The sequence below is a fragment of the Lagopus muta genome, chromosome 1 (assembly GCF_023343835.1).
Source record: "Lagopus muta isolate bLagMut1 chromosome 1, bLagMut1 primary, whole genome shotgun sequence".
In the NCBI taxonomy this organism is placed as follows: Eukaryota; Metazoa; Chordata; class Aves; order Galliformes; family Phasianidae; genus Lagopus; species Lagopus muta.
In genome coordinates this window covers 126,187,869-126,206,928 of record NC_064433.1, presented here as the reverse complement: position 1 = coordinate 126,206,928, position 19,060 = coordinate 126,187,869, and positions in this window count along the sequence as shown.

Sequence of the window (19,060 nt, the reverse complement as noted above, 5' to 3'; positions counted from 1 at the left end):
CAGCATATTTCTTTTTAGTCTGTTATCAAAATATTATTTTATTTGAAAATCATCCTTCTGCACTTCTGGATTTGTGTTTCATATTACTTCTGTACCAAATACAGTACAATACAATTTCTGGAACAAAATACATATAATATTTCATCTGTATTCATAAATGTTATTCATCATAATATTCAACATAATATTTATAATTCCCAAACAAACAGAGAATAAGTGACAAAATCATATTCTGGAAGTTAAGATGCAGTGTATACTACTAATTCTTTTTTTTCAGCTCTTTTAAGATTAGAACATTGTGCTGAAAAATGGAGATTGGAAGCAAACTATTTAACATCTTTCCAAAAATAAAAGGATCATATATTTATGACCTTTATATTCTGATATTGCTCATTTATCTATTTTTTTATTTTCCTTATGAATTTCCAAGGAATGTTTCTTATCTATCTTTAAGTGACAAATATTTGTGAATATTGGATGCTGTATTCTTAGGATTTTATTGCTAGGGTTTCTCATTTTGTTATTACAGTTCTATTCACATTTATCTGCACTCTTACCAGTAAATACTTGCAAATTAGCTTTTTTTCCACCAAGTGGAAATTGCCAAGTTTGTGACTTTATTTCTTGTAATGATATGATTTGCACCTTCCCAGATGATTCAAAGAAATTAACTTTACAGTTTTTTCATCTACTTTTTTTTTTTTTTTTTTTTTTTTTTCTGTAAAGGGTGGCCTTTCACTCAAAAAATCTAACATTTTGCAATTGCTGTGGGATGTCACTTAAATTATACCACTGCACCTTCACCAGTGTGTCTTTCATCTCTTGTGCCTGTCATTCCAATTTTCATGTTTTGTTTCTGTATTCTAGTTAATATCACACTGAAGCATTTTATAGCCAGATCAGAGATCTGTAAAACTTAAAAATTAGAAGTGCTTTATTTGGTACACAATCCATATTAGCTTGCCTTTAAATATAAAAGTACATTTCAGACGTAACAATGTTGACATCTCAGTTTAAAGAAGCAGTTTACTGTGTAATCAGATCAGGATTATTTTTTTTTTTATCTCTTAACATCATAAAATATAATGTATAAGAAGTAGAAAATACAAACAGCTCATGATTTCCCTAAAGTAAGGGGATCAATCTGACAACAGGTGTAACCTCTAATCAAGAACTGATCCTGTACCAAGAGAGTTGGGACTATGGTTAATCTGCAAACCCTATCCTGCACGCAAAGCTATGATGAGCCAGACTTTGATGGTCTTCTCAGAGTTGGTGAGTCTTGTACAATACTGTCTTTTTTTCATGAATCTCCAAACTCAAAATGTATAAATGCATTCTTACTCCACAAGGAATTAATATAATGTAAACATCTGGATGGGGATTTTCATAGAGTCATAGAACTTCCAAATTTGGAAGGGACCCACAAGAATCACCAAGTCCAACTCCTGGCTCTACAAAGGACCATGTAAAAATCAGACTATATGCCTATGAGCATATAGTCTGATGCTTCTTGAACTCCAGCAAGCTCGGTGACATGAGCACTTCCCTGGGGAGCCAGTTCCAGTGCCTGAACATGCACTTAGAGAATAATTTTTTCCTGAAACTCAACCTGAACCTCTTCTGTAGCAGCTCCATGCTGTTGCTCAGGTTCTGTGACTACTTACCTGAGAAATGAAATTGGCGCCGGCCCTCCACTCCCCTTTCACTCCCCACCATGAGGAAGCCTTAGTCTACGATGAGGTCTCATTTTACCACTCCTCAGGGCTGAAGAAACCAAGGGACTTCAGCTGTTTCTAATATATCTTTCCCTCAAGATCCTTCATCATCTTTGCAGCCATTTTCTGGACACTCTCCAATAGTTTTACATCATTTTTGTCCTGGGGTGCCCAAAACCATGCACATTACTTCAGGTGAAGACACATCAGTGTCCTGCAGTGTAGAGCAGGACAGTCACTCCTGTTGCCCAGCTGGTAGTGCAGTGCTTGATGCACCCCAGGATACAGTTGGCCTTCCTGGCTGCCTGGGGACTCTGTTGACTCATGTTCAACTTGTTATCACCCAAGACCCCCAAATCTTTTTCAGCAGAGTTGAAAAGAGAGTGGTGAAACTTTTTTCCAGCATCTCATACCCCATCAAAACAATGTCTAGTCCTACATCCAATCATTGGTGAAAACATTATAGAGAACTGTCCCTAAAATGGAGCCTGTGGGATCCCTGCTAGTAACCGACCACCAGCCTGATGTAATTACATTTACATAACTTTGGGACACAATAATTAGGTTCTTCAACAGGCAGTTTAGCTGTGGAGCTCCTTTACAAGAACTGTTGTGGATGCTAAAAGATTACACAGTTTAAAAGAGAGTTGACTTTGCGAAAAGGTAATTTACTTGGAAATTAAAGAATTGGCTGAGGTCAGATCAGTAAATCTGCAAACTGAAAATATTTGGAAACACCATTTCAGTGGAAGTTATATACATTTGTTCCTGTTTTATATTCCTCCCTAGGCATCTTCTTATGATACTCCTGCAGAAAATATTTGGGGTTACATAAGCCTATGATTAGATCATGACGGCCATTCTCATGTTCCTCTTCTGAATGTTGTGCTTAGTGCTTTGAGGAAATAATAAGTTGTTCTTTCTGTAGCTTCATTTCTTTCATAGAAACTGACAGCTTCCTGTTTTAAGGTAACACTGTAAATACAACAACAACAACTACAAAAAAAAAGGAAGCAAGAGTCCCTGCTAGAGAACAATCAATTTTAGTTTAAAATTGAACAATTTATGTAACCTGTCCTACATGCCTCCAGATGTGTCTGCTTCTTTCCATTAGTAAGAGTAGATGTTATCTCAAATTCAGCTTAATTTTAGATAGCTGAAAGCAAGAAAGTAATAGTATCATATATGCTACAATAGAAGTTGATCTATGAATGAAATGAAAATGTTTTATCACAGAATCCCGGACTTATAGATTGGCTGAGGTTGGAAGGCACCTCTGATGGTCTACTCCAGCCTCCTGTTGGACCACCTTTACAGCAGGACTTTTTTTCACATGTCTAGCTAGAATTTACTGCATATAATTTTGCACTCACTGTTTCTCATTCTGTAACTGAGCATAACTGAGAAGAGTCTGGCTCTGTGTGAAGAATAATGGATTGAATAAATATTTTCATAACTTTTCCAGAGGTATCTGTTTTTCTGCTGTTGTTGTTTGTTTGTTTGTTTGTTTTAAGGATATATAGAAAATAATTAAATAAATTTCAGCTGAATGCTTGGCCAACATTCTTTCAGTGTATGATAATGGACTGTCCCTTCTATGTGGTTTAGCATAAACATAAATCTTCCTGATGACCACTGCAAGGAAAAGAAACATTTTCTTTGAAATGTAATGGTGGGATATAATACTGGCATTTGAAATGAGATATTGACTTGCAAAAACTAAAATCTGCTATCCTAGTTACAAAAAATTATAGTTTATAAAAACATACAGACATGAAAATTTTGCTTTTCTGTGAAGCAAAAGAACAAACAAAACAACCAAGTATTAGGTATTTCATACTTAAAAACACCAAATAATTTGATACCTAGCCAACTTAAAAACTCTGCTAAAAAAATGACCTGATCTCACGGAATACTTAAATTATGTGATTTACAGAAGTCTTGCCAAGAATCTCCTCATATAATATTTTAATTTATAAATTGTTTCAGGAAAAGGTCCAAAATTTGCAACTGACAATGGTAAAAATTTCCCGTTCAAATGTTTTTGGTTTTTTTTTTTTTTTTTTTTCTAAATATTCACACATAGATTTGACTTCCAATCATCTTACTTCAGAATTACAGAGCTTGTGTATGATTATGAATTAGAGCTTTCTCATTTTAGAGATGCATGGTCACAGGTGCAAAAATAAATAAGAGGAGTTCAGAACATATTTGAACATAATGCTTGAATGTAATGTTCTGTGACCTAGCACACTATCAGACCCAGAATTTTCACCTAATAAAAAACAAAACAAGTTGAAAAACACAGGAATTAGAAGTAAGCATCACTTATCAGGAATAAAGGAAGCAGGAATGTAAAGGAGTATTTTTTGGAATCTCAAACAAAGCTTTATTGAAATGTCTCTTCAGTTCTTGCAGTGGAATTACCAGGTCACAACCTGAACCAACGCTTGAGCACCAGTAGAGAAAGCTTGGCTAACCCAGGGAGCTCAGATGCACACCATACACCTGAGTGACTGGAAAGGGTGGAGCCTGGACCTACCTCTCCTTACCTTCATTTAAGGGTTAGCAGCCAAAGGAATAGCATCTGTCTGGATAGAGATTGCATTTCTTTTGTGCTGTTATTGGTTGGTGAGAGGGGTAGCCAATTTTTCTTCTTTATTACCTGTTATGCTTCATAGCAATATCCTATTTGAAGGTACTGTATCACCTTCTTGTGATGTACAGTTCTCTAATAAATACAAAGCTATACCAATTCTGCATGTATTAAATATTAGCAATTCACTTCTTCTATGTAGCAATGGAAGACTAATTAGTATTTCTTTGGGAACTGTAAAGTCATGGCCCGAACAAGTGAGTGAGCGCCTTGTGAAGGAGTGTAGCCAGCTCTAGGAGCACAGGTGGAAGTAGTTCACCTTTGCAACCACAAGGGTTAGAGCTGTACTCCACCCCTCCCTAGCCTCATCTAAGGGCTAGCCTAATTTGAAGTGTTTGGTAAGTCCTGATCTTTGGAAAGGATTAATGAGTTCTTTTCCTAGTCTGTATATATATCTGGAATTTGATCCCTGACCCAAGCGCAATGCCTTTTACTTGGTCTTGTTGAACCCCATTAGTTTCATGTGGATCCACTTCTGAAGCGTGTTGTAGTTCCTCTGGAAGTGGAATTTCCTGCATTTCAGTTCTTGCCCATTGCCTCTTATCCTTAGGAATCATTGGCTCCCTTTTCTTTGTTTCCACATCGGGTATTTAGGCAAATGGGTGAGATTTGCTAGAGCATTCCCTTCTCCAGGCCAAAAAATCCCAGGTTGCTCAGCCTATCTCCTTTAATATTCTTCAGAGAACTGCTGTGAGAATCCTTCTTTGTTTATTTGGCTCAAAGCTTGCTTCCTGAGGTATTTCTGGTGATAAGACTCTGATTTGTTGAGGAGGCAACTGATGGGTGCTAACCGTGTGAGAATGGATATCGCTTTGGGAACATTTCAAAGCCCCTTCCTCCAGAGCTGATTGCTCTGTAGAAGAGTGGAAGAGAGTGCTCAGGAGTGTTTACTGGCGGAAGATCTGGCCTGTGACCAAACTGCTCCAGCTAGGTGTGGGAAAATTGGGGAATGATACCATCGTGTTCTGTGAAAAACAGGATGCAGATGGGCATCCCTGCTCCCTCTTATCTGCTGGCAAGGCCTGGAAGATGGGAACAAAGGAGGTTCTGCTGAGATCCCAGAGCCAGAAGCTGCCACTCAAAGGAGAGCTGAATCGACCACTTTGAAACTATTGAAAAGGGGCCATCATCGCCATGGTCATTCTCCTCGATATTCTCCTCACTGTCATCAACAGAACAATGCCCGATGACCCACCACTACTGAAGATCAAAGACTGAACTACGTACCACGAACCTCGCTGGATCCATGATGGTGACTATGTCCCTCTTGCTTCCTATGAAGACTCCTTGCTTCTTCTTTTCTATCTTTTCTATTGCCCTCCTTCCCTTCCCCATTACCCTAATTCATGATAGTGTCCGTCCTCCCCTTCCCCATTTCCCTAATTAAGATTTTTAATAAACTGGTTGGACCAACATTTGAACCGTTGTTTCTTAACCTCACGCCGGGTATGTAGACAATAAAAGAACCTCCTCTCCCTCCTATAATTTGGAGTGAGACATCTGCCTCCTTAATAAATTGATCCCAATTAATAAAAGCCACCTATTATACCTGGTTTTGATGCATATGTCATTTTGAATTAATTTCAGACATTTAACACTAAAAAATAGTTTTAGAAATTTCTTTTCCAACAGTGCTTTTAAACATAACTTTTGGAAAATTTTTATCCAGAGGAGACATGGGTGTTAAATTGAGACAAGTAAGCCTTAAAAGGAAAAATTACTTTTAATTTCTAGTCTTTTCTCTTTGCCTTCTTTTTAAAATTATTGTTGTTGAAGTCTAATCTACCAATATATTAGTATATATCTCAAAGAACTGTTATGTATATGAAAGAGTGAGTCTTGATCCACTTATCCTGTTAGGTTCTGTGTTGATTGTGCTGTATGTTAATTTGTGAAAGACAAACGAAGAGTATCTTTTCATGCTGTTACTTCTGAGGTGGACTTAGTTAAGTAAATCCGAGATTGCAAGTAAAATCTAAACGGGCCTGTTAAGCCTTTGATATTCAACTTTGATGTCTCCCTAGCCAATGGACTAAAGATCTCAGCTTCTTGCAGAAGTCACTATCATACCATAAAGTTTTTCCATTTGGAAAAGTATCAATATTAATTTATTTCACTACCATGACAGCTTTTACTTATGTTATTTTTATTTTATGTAGTTAATTTGGAGGAAAAAAAAAAAAAAAAAAAAAAAGGGTTATTTATCACCCGGTACTCATTCTTTTGATTCCTAATCAGCTTTACAATCTGGATGGAGATTATGCTGTGTAATCAGTTTTGCTCCTTTGAATTTTATATTCTGATATATTCTGATATTACAGGTATGCAAGTCAGTTAGAACCGATAGGTCAGGTGTACTGACATAATATATTCCTGACCCATGGTTGCAAGACTAACAGTCATTTTTACTAATCCAGAGGATGTCCTTCCCTGGACAATCTGATGAAAAATCAAAATATGATGTTGGAATTGAAGTCTTCACTAGCAGAATTGTATTTAATTTTATCTCAACAAATATAGATAGTTAAACATAGAATGTTTTGATCAATTCTGCCATGCAAGTGACATGTTACCTACAGCGCATAAAATATCATACCGCTTGGTCAATCTTGAGTTCAATCCTTTCCTAGCAAAAATTAAATTACTTTTAGTTTGAATATAAATTTATCATATTTTTATAAGAGAATATTTTTATTTTCCATGAGCATTTCATCTATGTGATTTAAAGTATGGGAGATAGAAGCCACTGAAAACTATTATTTTGATCTGATATTCAATCTCATTAAGATATTGCCTAACATTTTTTTCTCGAGATTATAAATATAACTGCTTTGGTTGCTATTCTGGCAAAAACTGACACATTTAACAACAAGATGTCTCTCATGGCTTTTTCTAATGTAACAGGATCGGAAAGGATCAAAGAGAAGTTCCTCATTATTAATGAATCAAATGGATTCTTTTTCCTCCAGGGATAGTTCTTTAATGTCCAAATATTTGTCTGTTATCATCTTGTTCTGGAAATTTATTTTATGGGATGAATTATTTGTTTTATTTTTATGTAAATTTATGCAACTAAACTGTTTTGCCATAGAGTATGGGAAAAAATTACCTAAGTCAAAGAAGTGTTGACATCAGCCTTGGTTGGCAGTTATCTGTTCATTTCAGAATCCGGGACAACTGACAGAATTACTTTTGTCTTCGTATGTTGATACCAACATTAGACGTGAGGAAAAGAAATATAGCAGTACATGAAATTATGCGGTAAAAAGGCATTTACCAAGAAATCTCCCAAATTTATCAAACTGAAAACAGTATGAATGTTAAAATGCATGTCTGTAAGGTAAAGTATTAGACTTCAGAAAGCTCAGAGGTTTAAAATGAAATGCATCACCAAATGAAAATGCATAACCTTGAGAAAATAAATGTTTTTACCTTTTCAGTCAGAATTTAGCTACTTAGATTCCATCTGAATATGAAATACAACTTCATGACTTAAGTTTGTAAAGCAGTGAACAGTTTTACAGTAGAGAATCCATATAACTGAATTTGTCATGAAATAAAACTTGAAAGGAATCTATACTGTGCAACAGATTTTTCTGACAATTATCGTGTTTGGGCTATGAATACCTACTCAGCATCTGAGTCTTTTACACGTTTTGTATTTAATGAGATAAATTCGGGTGAATATGTTTTCTGAAGTGCTACTGCAGAAACGTTGTTATTGTTCACAGCATGCTTTTAGAGAGTACAAATAAAATATAATCAGACATACAATATAATCTCATATTTCCTTTTGAAAATATTTTAATTTCAACAACACAAAGCCAAACCACCACAAAATAATTTGAAATAGCTAGCAGAAAAAAAAAAAAAAAAAGCGGATTGCCCTAAATTGCACCAAGTAATATTTTCTTTACAAATCCAACCAGACTTATTATTAAAAATATTATAGATATGTAAATAGAAATGCTATCAGGAAATACAGGCATAATGTATACAGAATTGATTGACTAAGGAGAAAAAAGCACCATGGGCTTCCCAAAGGCATCAGCTCTTCCAGTACTACCCCAATATGGCTATGTACAGCAGTGCACACCCTTCAGGCACTGCCCCACATGGTCCCCATGGGTGCAGCTCCCCCAGCCCTCCTGCCACATAGCTGCCTCTCTCCATGGGCTGCAGCTCCAGCATGGGCCGCTCCCTACTCATGGGCCATGACTCCTGAAGGTCTCAGCAACTGCAGCCCTGTGGGCTCCTTCATGGTCACATGGATGGGAAATCTAAGACAGGAGAGATTCATTTTGGAGAAAATTTTTCACTTAGGGAGGTGGTGTTGTATCTCATAAGAAGCTGATCAAAGGAGGGGAACGTAGCCTTACCTTCAGATCATATGCATCTCCATTCCATAACTAGAAATGCAAAGAAAGAGTACGGGACGGAGGATAATTCTCTAGCCTTCTTTGACCTGTTGATAGCACACATAAGTCTTTGATGGACTTAAAAAGTGGAGTGAGTTTAATCTCAGATCTATCAAAGAAGAAACTCTTGCTAAGACATCAAAGTAATTCCCTATCTGAAAGAAAGAAAGAAGTTTTAAAAGACTTTTGATCATGGATTGATAAATATTTCTCTGCTTTCAATTAACTTTAAAAGCAAATATTTTATTGTTGGAAACATGACAGTTGTGAGTCAAAATAGTCTAAGTTCTTCTAACACTAAACTTTCGTATGAATTTTTTCTTATATGTCTTACGAGAAATGCAACTCAGGAAATCTTTGGACATTTACTTATTAGAAAACTTTCTTGCATAGTTAGGAACATACTAGAAAACTTTTAGACTTGTGGAAGGGAGCTTTGGGGAGGAGGACCTAGGTGTTTAGAATATCCTCTGAATGGTGGAAAGCCCTGAAAAGACCATGAAGACTTGGTGACAAACTTCTGCTTCAATCCTGATATACAGCAATAGGACAATAATTTTTTTTTTTTTTCACTGACAAGAAAAACATTTGTGACCTGTTGAATTTCATAGCAGCGCTTATTTGCTTTTCATAAAATTTAAATCTCTTTATTCCATGCACATAGTATACTATCTCCCAGAAGCTGATGTCTCATCCCAACATTTCTGTTTCACCTGACAGGTGTGCTCCTCTTCCTCAGAATTACAGCTCCTTTTTTTCACTTCTCTTTCATAATTTCAATGCTATATGATATTTTTTTAAAGCTGAATCATATTTCTTCCCCAAGCCATTTTCTCTTTCATTGATATATGCATAAATTGTGTCATTGCGAATAAAATATGATAAATTTCTTTCCTGTAGTACTACCAATACGTCAGCCTATGTTCCAGAAAAAAAACTGCAATATGCTAAACTCAGTCCATTTCAGAGTTTATAGCATTTAATGCTCTCTTTGTTCTTCAAATGGTATGTCTGAATAAAATCAGCGTCCATAAAACATAGAATTGTGTAGCACATTCAGCTTCAAGAAATATTCCAATTGCTTTTCAGCATGTTTCTGCCACTGCTCAATAAACACTAGCTGATGAATGAAACTGTAATATATATACAACATAAAGTGATACACTGACTTTATTGTGTTACTATGTATTTTTAAAAATACAGCTATGATATAATGAGTGTCTATCCTGTGCCTAATGGGACTCCTAGCAATCTAATGCAGACACTGAATAGTATCTTAAGTTTTCATATAGGGCACTTTGTTGATATTCAAATGAGTTTATTTGGTGGATTTCCAAAATCACAAAATTAAATTACTGAACAAATCTTCTTCCCTCCTTCTATCTGAATCATAAATGAAAGCTATTAGTATTATAGGATAGAGAAGAAGAATGGCCATCAAGACATTAGAGAGATAGTTCTTTGGGGATGTGGATGTTACAAGAGTATAGATACAAGAATATAAATTCATGTATACATAGAGGACTGCACAGTCATCTAAGAATCTTTTTAAAAAGATGGCTTGAAAAAAGACATGCAGTATAGGTAGGAAAAAAAAAGTCTGTTATTAAACACTATGTTTCTCTCTGAGCTTAGGATTTGAGAACTCCATGCTCACTTTATCCTATATAGCCCTTTTAATGATCTAATGTAGAAGGATGGAAACCCTGCCTGCAGAAGGGGACTAGGAACTAGGTGATCTTTAAGGTCCCTTCCAACCCAAGACATTAGATGATTCTATGAGTCTATGATAATGGTACATTATTAATATGTGCACATGTATGTTACATTAATAACTCTGCTTGCTGGTTTCCACATAGTTACTTCGGTTATAATGGATAAACAGAATTTGAAATTTTTATCCTTGGAAGATCCCACAGTGTATAGTTTCAAGAATGCTAACAAAAATAATGCCATACTAGTAAAAACAACAACAGAAAACCTAGAAAAACAGTAAAACAGTAGTAAACTGTGTAAAGAATGAGAAAGTCTCTTCAGTGGTGACATATAAAGAATAGAAGAAAAGAGAGGAGGGAAAAAAAAGACACAGAAGAGATACAAAAGATTATTAGAAAGAAAGAGTAGTGACCCATAGAGAACACCAAAAAAGAAAACTGGAATGTGTCAAGGGGAATATGAAGGAAGAAACACATAACATACCTACTGCATCACAGATGTTAACAGGAAGTCAGCAGTGCTTTTTAAAAAATTAACAACATTGTGTAAATTCTTGTTTTGATACTTCACTGAATACAAGAACCAAATAATTTTATTCAAAACAAGAGAGAAAGAGAAAGATAACACTGTTTGGAGTTAAAATGTCTACACTTCCTTAAACAGGATTCAGTTTCAATATTTCGTATTTCAGTATAACCATTTATTGCTTTGGTAAAAGAACAAGCTTCCCTGTCTGGGCAGATAATACATAATTTTCACCTTGTAAAAACATTTTTCATTTTCCTAGGCAACACAAAGAATGGCTGATACATAATACTAAACAAAATAAATTAATTTTGTAATCCAATGTGACTGCCTCTCTAATATACACACGGAGTATTTGATCATGCTCTCAATCCACAATATTGCATAAATCAAGTATAGCTCACTATTAGTCAGTTTAGTCTCACTAAAAGAACCAGACTGAGATGATCAGAAGATCATTTTAAAAAGCAAGCAAGAGGTGAAATCTGATGTTTACATGATTTACAAAATATTTTTTTTAATATCTACAAATTGGAAATACAGCTTAATCTACATAGGTCATTCTTCCTATCTATTTCCATTGAAACTACAGAAGATACAAGAGCACAATAACACAATTTGATAGAGAAGATTCTCACGTACAATACACTGTTTTTCAATATGGTTACTGCAGTCTGCTATGCATTTTTGCCAGAAAAAAAAATAGAGGGAAGGTGACTCACCATTTCATAGCTGCTATGATGACATTGTTGCTAGGAAAATGTTTCCCACACAGTTTATCTTTCATCAGCTGAACAGACAGAAATCAGTAGGGGCCAAATCCAGACAACACAATGTAGTAGGACAGTCCAACCAAGACTGGCAGTGTGCTTCATAGTTTTCGAACTGGTGTGGGGCCTGGCATTGCAAGAGAAAGGTTAGCTCCTTCTCTTGCCTGACTAGAAGTTCAAGACTTCAGCTTAGTCAGTGCCACAATGTTGTAGTCAGACTTGATGTTTTGTCTGGGTTTCAGGAAATCTAGGAGAGTCAATATCTTTCCTATTCCAAAAGATAGTGCACATCTCTTTACTATCTGAGGACTGCAATCCCAAACTTTTTCTTTGATGCTGCTGCTCCATGGACTGCTGTTCTGATTCTGGCTTGTAGTCATGATAACATCCCTTGTCACTGGTAATGATGTGATCCAGGAAATGGTCCCTTCAGACTTGTATTGGTTCCATAGTCCTGACAAAATTGCATATGCTTTTCTTTCTGTTCCGTGTGAGCATTCTAGACACAAACTTCACAATATTCCAGCATTGTCAGCATAATTTCCAACACATTGAAGCCAATACTAAGCTCCTCACAGAGTTTCCTGGTCATAATCCAATGATTTGTATGGATGAACTTATCAAGACAATCTTCATTTCCTGGTCTGATAGCTGTACATAGCCATCTGGAACATGGCTTGTCTTCATGTCACTGTCACCACTGGCTAAATGTACTGCCCACCATTTTACTCACATCCACTCTCTGGTCTCCATAAATGTTCAACAAGCATCGATGAAAGTCAATGGTTGTCATTTTTTCTATGTAAAGGAATTTAATTAGAACACTATGCTTCATAGACACTTCTGTGTCAGATGCCTTTTTGTCAGATTACCCCTCTGCTGCAACCCCATCAGTTGCATGACAACAGCATGCAATGGAATATTGTTGAGACGGTTTTCTACTGCCATATGACCAACACCTGCCCTGCATCATGAGCCAAAATTATAAAATAGGAGGCAAAACTTTTGGAGCAGCCATCATATAGTTCACATTTCTCAAATCTATTATCTATTCAATATAAGAGCTGGATAAAATGGAAATACATAACTTGAAAATCGACAGTTCCCCCAAATTTTCTGGTGGTGTAGATATTTATAAGGAAATTCAACCATTTACTTTAGATTTTTTTATTTTTATTTTTTTTATGAAGGATGTATTACTTTTAGAGAAGCTCTTGTAGCTTCCAATTTTCCTTCTGCCTTTTCTTCACCTTCACTCCTTTATTTCTCACAGTACTGTAAAGTGCTATTTTTACATTGATTTTTCTCTTCCTAAATTACACTGCTATTTTTTTCTCCTCCTAACTCATTCCAGCTCTGCTTTATTAGCTTTGAATTTGAAAGCCTGAGGATAACAAAATCTTGTGTCTAATTCAAATAATCTCAGTTTTAGCTGGTAGTGTTTTTCTTCACTCACTCCTAGGCAAAGCAAGATGAAGAGTTTAAGAGAGGTATGCGAAAAGAGACATGCAATGAGATAACAACAATGTTCTTAGATAAATTGATAGTTATTTTTCAGTGTAAGATAGTTATTGGTTTTTTTTTTAATCTGTTGATGTTACTTTAGCTAACTTTAATTAAAAAATGCTTAAACTAATGTGAGACCATTGCTATGCAGCAAATGCTGTTGCTACTGCATTCTACTTAGCTTTGGTGTCCTAATTAACTGGTTTAACATTATTTTATCTAAATATTTTTATATTTATATTACACACATTGCTGTTCTTTCTCATTATATGCAGTCATTGCACAGTCCTCTTTTCCTATTATTTCCATGGTAATATAGGCTGGTCTAAGAGAATGTATATATTTTTACATTAGTTCTTTATAATTTTTACACTACCTCTTCAGCTTAATTGCTCATCAAAATACAGTTAGCCATTGCATTAAGCACATAGAAGTCCCAAGAAGCACGACCATTATAAATGTTCATTTTGTCTTTCAGGCTTGTGTTCCAGCCACCATCACGTTTGTCTTCTCAGTCCTGTTTTCCCTGTTTTCTTTTCCTTCTGGAAACAGTGGAGTAGATATAGAAAACTGTCAAGAGAAAGAAATGCAGGTTAGGAATAACAAAGTGGTTAGAGGAATATCACACTACCTGAGTTCTGACCTGAGTCAGAAATGCAAGGTTGAAACAAGGCTATCCTACCCTGGTAATAGGTGGTGCATATATATATACTTACATATGAAACTTAGCTACCTGCTGAATTTGCAATGACCTAAACCACAGTTGTCAAGATCACTAATAAGGAGACAAATCTTTCCTGTTTGCTTGACTTCATTCTGTCTGTAAAGCAATAAAATGAAATTCTTCTGAAAAAAAAAAAAAAGAAAAAAAAAAGAAAAAAAACAAAAACAACAACAACAAAAGAAGAACAAAAAGCATGATGAAGGCAGTTCCCCTAATCACTCCTGAAATACAGTAAAATGCTCACAGGAAGTTATTCTGTGACTTCAGGATGTATTTTAGAAAGATTATATTTCTTCTCACTTTTAATTGTTTTTGACCTTGCTCTTCAGCTGAGAAATTACAGTCGACTTCTCTTTCAGAAAATGATAAAATTCACTTCGGTAATGATAGGGCTGATTTTGTTGTCACTGTTGTATCTGTATAGTCATTTGTGTGCTTTTATTGTCTGTTTCTTTCAGATAGACCTAAGGTATATCAAACATATGAGGAACAATTATGAAGGCTTTTACTTTCATGTAAATATTATGTTTCAGAAGGAAATCAGGATCATATACCAACATACACTAACAGTATCTTCATGATATCGTTTATCTCTAAGAGACAGTTTCTTGCAGATTAAAATTTTATTAGCCATTACTATAACATCTTTTTTTTATTCATGCAATCTAGTAATTTTTATCAGAAAATTTAGTTCTGCTAATGTTTTTTATATTTTTATTTTTTCCTCTACTAAAAATAAATAATTTTCTTCAAGATTTTTTTCTATTTCATACTCCTATTTGCCCACATTTCTTCTCCAAATACACATAGAGGAAATGTGTTGGATAGGATTCACCCAAGCAAGTATTCTTTTCCACATCTTAAAAAGGACCACCTTACACTAATCCTTTATGTTTAGTGTTGATTTGTCTTATTAAACTCTTAATGTGTAGTTGAATCATAGTAAAGCCTATTGTTTTCAAATCCCATGCACTAAGCTTGTGTATTTGGAAGAATAGTGGCTACACATTATGATTTTATACAGCATACAAGTCTTATTTATGGCCTCCAAGCAGATCTGAAAAACATTACAATATCATTCCCCTATTATTTGTGTATGTGTCTCTGTTAACAACACCATGAGCTTCTATGTATCCGGCTTTCAGTGAGAGATGCAAGAGATGTGTCAAATACAATCCCTAGAGATATAAATTCTCTCTTCCATTCTTCTCCCCTCAGGGAGGGAGCGGACCTTCTCTTGATTATATAGGACGTAGTTTTCACAATTTCACTGTTCTTCATCTTTAATTGAGGGCATGCAATCCTCTTCACAGAATTCAAAAAACAACAGTGTGACTGAGATTGGAAGGAATCTCTGAGAAATTATCATGTCTCCTCTTTTCATGGCATAGAAACATTTTATCTGTTGCTCTATCTCACATAATTTGGAGATTAATTTCATCTAATCCCAATCAAATTTGAAAATGGCATGTATGTTATTAACATGGCTAATAAAAAAGAACAAACTAAAGAAAGAGTGAAAGATAAAAGTTTTTCAGATGGCTCACAAGTTTAACTGACATCCCTCTGCCCTGGTAAGACCTCATCTGGAGTACTGCATCCAGTTCTGGGCTCCCCAGTACAAAAAAGACAGGGATCTCTTGGAAAGAGTCCAGCGGAGGGAGACGAAGATGGTGAAGGGCCTGGAGCATCTCCCCTATGAAGAAAGGCTGAGTGAACTGGGTCTGTTCAGCCTTGAGAAAAGGAGACTGAGAGGGGACCTGATCCAGGTCTATAAATATCTAAGGTGTGGGGGGCAGAATGGCGAGGCCGGACTCTTTTCAGTGGTGAGTGGAGATAGGACAAGGGGAAACGGCTGGAAACTGCAGCATAGGAAGTTCCGCACAAATGTGCACAAGAACTTCTTTACAGTGAGGTGACGGAGCACTGGAACAGGCTGCCCAGGGAGGTGGTGGAGTCTCCTTCTCTGGAGATGTTCAAGACCTGCCTGGACGCCTACCTGTGCGACCTACTGTAGGGAACCTGCTTTGGCAGGGGGGTTGGACTCGATGATCTCTGGAGGTCCCTTCCAACCCCTACAATTCTGTGATTCTGTGATCCCTAATGAAATTCACTTCTTTTTCATTAAGATATTGATTGGTGGAATTTTCTATGATGTTATTTGCATGACAGATTGTTTCTTTATCTGCTCACTTTCTTGATTTTCTAGCTTGCTTTTCTCCAGTTTTCTGTTGCTCAAATTCAATGTTTTTACTATCACCCTCTCTCACATATAGACAACTACATGCAAGAAACTTAAAGTTGTCTGCATCTGGGAATTAACTGCAGATATGACCACACTTTAGGGTTTTTTTTTGACATCTCTGCAACATTCTTAGTACATGTATGAATGAATCACCTCAAAACACCAATCATGTCTATTTTATATTTCAAACATAGCAGCTGTAGGAGAGTGATTCAGTTACCCAGGCATACCATGAAACACCCTAAAATGTTTCAGGCATCTCTGTCAGAGGACAGTCTTCTACTGCAGTAGCTAGAATTCAGGTTAGACTTACGAAGTATGTTTAACCGATCCACATTTTGTCACTTTGGCTATCTTTATGTATCCAGCTGGTTTGAAAAAATCATAATGAAAACTCACTTCCTGACCTCAGTGGAATCCAAGCCCAAATAATTCCAAAACTGTATTATTGTACTGTCAAATCATCCGAGTATCAATGATGTAGACATTGGATGGTTAAATGGAAATGAGTACCAACAAAACTGTACTAATGATACCAATCAGTAATGAGATTCGAAGATTAGAACATCACTCAGAATTGTTCTGACATAATTACATTATTTCTTAGCATTATTTCAGTTTATTTCTTTAATATCTAAGGATAAGTACATAAGTAGCTGTAAGAAAGAAAGAAAGAAAACAAAATTCCAGTATACTAAGTAAGTATTTTCATAGTTATCTTGTAAAGCATGTTCTCCACCACTTTGGTACAATTTCTGGTAAAAAATATAATTATTCTTGACCACAGTAGCCAAATGATATTCTTGAACAGGTAGTTTAGGAAGAATCTCCCTATGCTCTTCTGCAACCTGTCATATCTGAAGCTTTATTTTTTTGTGTGCATTCCATTTAAACTTTCTGTGCATATCATTTTGTATCTAGTGTTCTTAATCACAACATTTCTGAGTTGTCTTGCCTTTGCTTATTTTCTTGATTGGTTTCCTAATGCTCTTTATATATTCAGTGAAAGTATAAAAAGCCTAGAGCATAACGTAGGAGACAGACTCAAGTCTGCAGACCAGTTGCCCTAACACAAGGTTTCAGAGCACTTAAGTTTGTTACCTTGTTTAATCTTAGCGTCTATGATTCCTCAGGGAAAATACAGCTTCAAATAAATTTTAAGACAGTGTATCAGACGTTCTGCAGATAACACATTCTGCAAATGCTTTTTTCTTATTTGTTTTTTAATGAAAGTGATTTACGTTCATACCTACATAAAAATAAGTTAGATTTATATTCTTCCTATAATTTTTGCAGTTCTTTTATTTTTTAACATTCTATTGAAATACTAAAGACACACACACACACAAAGAGAAAAAGAAGTGAAAAAAACCTCCACCAACAAGAAGAAAACACCTTTGTGTATTCACGTCCTGGAGAGATCAGGTGTCTTTTGTTTATGTTCTTTGCTTATTGTTGCTGCTGTTTTCTTTTTCTCCTAAGCATATATCAATATTAATTAACCAAATTACAAGTTATACTAATGACATTTTGCCTAACCCCTGCTTTAAAAATCATATAGGACATCTTTTTCCTTCTGCTTCATTTAAATTCTAATGTCAGCTGTAGCTGTCACAATTAGACTGAATTTTGAAGTGTCATTCCCTCTGCAGTCAATTTTCACTATCCTTAGTCTATTAATTCACAAGCAGCACAGAAGGTAGCAGAAGAAAAACCTTAGTCTGCGTCAAAAGAAGCCAATTAACAAATCTCATTTAGTGTTAATTGCAACAGCAGATTTCATCATAGTTTAATCAACACCTTGCTAATGCAATCCAAAAGAAGGAAAAAGCTAGACATCAATATTATTCACAGATAGAAATATATTGACACATTTCAGTCCCGAAACAACATATATTCCCAATAGGCTGGAGTCATTTCTTTCCATGCAAGCTACTCTATAAAAATCAGATTTCAGCCTTAAGAAAACAACAATATATCTGATAGGTATTCTGAAGGTGCTAAGGAACAAAGTTTTACATTGTATTGAGTTATTTCCAACAGTACAGTTCAAGAGCACTTCATAGAATGGCTTACGTTGGAGGGGATGTAAGCCATAAAGATCATCTTAACGTAACCTTAAAGATAACCTATTTCCAAATTCTTGCCATAGGCAGGATTGCCTGTCCCCACATCAGGCTGCCCAGGGCCCCATCCAACCTTGCCGTGAATGCCTGCAGGGATTTGGCACTCGCAACCTCCCTGGGCAGCCTGTGTCAGTGTCTCACCACTCTGAGTAAAAAAAATTCTTCCTAATAATTTCTTCCTAATATCTAACTTAATCTTTCCTCTTTTCATTTAAAGCCATTCCCTCTTGTCCTATCACTATCAGGCCATATAAAAAGTTGGCCTCCCTCCTGCTTGTAAGTTTCCTTCAAGTATTTGATGGCTACAATAAGGTATTCCTGGAGCCTTTTCTTTTCCAAGCAGAATACAACTCCTCCAACCTTTCTGCATAGGAGAGGTCCTTCATGCCTTTGATCATCTCCGTGGTTTTCCTCAGGACCTACTCCAACAACTCCATAACTTTCCTGTACTGGGGGACCTAGGCTTGGACTCAGTATTCTTCTCTCTCTCTCCCTGCTGGCCACTCCTGTTATGATGCAGTCCAGGATACTGTTGGCCTTCTGGGCTTCAAGAGCAAACTGCCGGCTCATGTCCAGCTTTTTGTCCATCAGGACCCGTAGTCCTTCTACATAGTGCTGCACTAAATGAGTTCTCCCAGTCTCTACTCAGATCTGGA